The sequence below is a fragment of the Anomalospiza imberbis genome, unplaced genomic scaffold, assembly GCF_031753505.1.
Source record: "Anomalospiza imberbis isolate Cuckoo-Finch-1a 21T00152 unplaced genomic scaffold, ASM3175350v1 scaffold_142, whole genome shotgun sequence".
In the NCBI taxonomy this organism is placed as follows: domain Eukaryota; kingdom Metazoa; phylum Chordata; class Aves; order Passeriformes; family Viduidae; genus Anomalospiza; species Anomalospiza imberbis.
In genome coordinates, this window is record NW_027099777.1 from 175,001 (window position 1) to 177,500 (window position 2,500).

Sequence of the window (2,500 nt, forward strand, 5' to 3'; positions counted from 1 at the left end):
CACGGGCCCCCGCCACCCTTCCGACACGGACACGCTGGCACAACCAGGTCGGGAAGCAGGGGAACGGGACGCCGCCACCTCGGCGGGCCCGCGCGCGCCGCGCTCGGGGCTCTCAGGCGAGGGCCGGGAAAAGCCCCGGCCGCGTCCACCCGCGGCTGCCGCCCACCGCACCGGAGCGACAGCCCGAAAGCGCGCCCGCCGAGCGGGGCGCGCCCCGGCTTAAGGCCGGGCAGGGAAAGGGGCGAGGCGCCGCCGCCTCGCCCGCCAGCAATCCCCAGGGGGGGCGCCCCCCCTTCGCCAAGCCGGCCACAGCCGGGCCGAAGCGGGACACGGCCCACGAAATCGATGGCCGCGGCCGACGGGCAGCTCGCAGCTCGTACTCGGTCTCTCTCTCGGCTTCTCTCCCTCTTTTTTTCCCTTCTCGCTTTATTTCTCCTCTTTCTCTCTAGCTCTCTCTCGCCTCTCGAACCGTACACCCCGTTTCCCTGGGCCAGACGGGCGGACCGGGACGACGCCACGGGGCTCGTCCCGCGTCAGCGGCACTCGCCTCGCTCGGAGGACTGCGCACGGGGGCCCCCGGCCTCCCTCGCCGCTTCGGTCACAGGCACGGGACGAGCCTGCGGGGAGACGGCCCGTCACCTCGCTCCCATAGTACGGACAGACGAGTCCCAGGCCGCAGACGCCTCCAAGAGGACCGATGGAAAGCGACCGGGAAGGTGCGCCGCCGCAGGCCGGCCCCTGCGATGACGTAGCCGGAGGCAGCTGAAAACAGCGACCCCCTTGGTGAACTTCCGGAGCCGGCCGCGACAACAGGTCTACCCGGCCGCGACAACAGGTCTACCCGGCCGCTGCCGGAAATCGCCTAAGTCCCTCCGGAGCGAGGTAGACCTGTTGTCCGCCGTCCACCGCCCGCCGCCCGGGCGCCGCGCCGGGCCCGGCGGCCCCGGAGCCGGGGTAGACCTGTTGTCCGCGGGGTAGACCTGCTGTCCGCGGGGTAGACCTGCTGTCGCGGGGTAGACCTGCTGTCCGCGGGGTAGACCTGCTGTCCCCGGGGTAGACCTGCTGTCCGCGGGGTAGACCTGCTGTCCCGGGGTAGACCTGCTGTCCGCGGGGTAGACCTGCTGTCCGCGGGGTAGACCTGCTGTCCCCGGGGTAGACCTGCTGTCCCCGGGGTAGACCTGCTGTCCGCGGGGTAGACCTGCTGTCCGCGGGGTAGACCTGCTGTCCGCGGGGTAGACCTGCTGTCCGCGGGGGTAGACCTGCTGTCCCCGGGGTAGACCTGCTGTCCGCGGGGTAGACCTGCTGTCCGCGGGGTAGACCGGTTGTCCGCGGGGTAGACCTGTTGTCCCCGGGGGTAGACCGGTTGTCCGCGGGGTAGACCTGCTGTCCGCGGGGTAGACCTGCTGTCCGCGGGGTAGACCTGCTGTCCGCGGGGTAGACCTGTTGTCCCCGGGGTAGACCTGCTGTCCGCGAGGTAGACTGCTGTCCGCGGGGTAGACCTGCTGTCCGCGGGGTAGACCTGCTGTCCGCGGGGTAGACCGGTTGTCCCCGGGGGTAGACCTGCTGTCCGCGGGGTAGACCTGTTGTCCCCGGGGTAGACCTGCTGTCCCCGGGGTAGACCTGCTGTCCCCGGGGTAGACCTGTTGTCCGCCGCCCACCGCCCGCCGCCCCGGGCGCCGCGCCGAGCCCAGCGGCCCCGGAGCCGGGCTAGACCTGCTGTCCGCCGCCCGGTTTTGGGGTTTTGGGGGTTTATTCCTTCCCGCCCCCCCCCCGCCCCAATCCCGTTTCTTTTCTCCTTTCTTTGAAAGAACGACTCTCCTATTTGTTTGGTACAAGAAGAAACTCGTCCGGAAGAGAAATTTTCTTGGCAAATCTTATTTCGTTTTTCTCTAGTATCCAGAGCACCCCCAGACCGAGCTGACGGGCCGCCTGCGCCCTGTGCAAGCGGGAAAGCGGGCGGCCGCTTTTGGGCCGGTTCTTTCACGGTCCGCAGAGACCCTCCAGGCCCGGCGGGGGTCTGGGGGGCCCCGGGGGCTCGGACCCGAGGCGCCCGGGGCCGGGACGAAGCCGCCGGCCCCTGGCCCTCGTTCCCACAGACAGAGAGAGAGAGAGAGAGAGAGAGACAGACACAGTGACACACACGCCCACTCCACACACTCGCACTCCGCCGCCACCCCCTCGGACACCGCACCCACCACCCGCGCCGCTCCCTCCCTCCCGGATGCGCGGGCCGCCCGCCTTACACGAGCTTGCAGGCCGGGACAGGGCCAGGCGGGGGGGGGCATCGGTTGGAGGAACACAGGTCTACCCCGGCACGCGGCGGCCGGAGGCTAAGTCGGAGCCGAGATACCAGGTCTACGAAGGGGCCGGGCGAAGGTAAGCCACGACGGGGCCGAGACAACAGGTCTAGCCACGGTCCCGGAGCCCGGAGACCGAGGCCGGCCGGGCACAACAGGTCTAGCCACGGTCCCGGCGCCCGGAGGCCGAGGCCGGCCGGGGG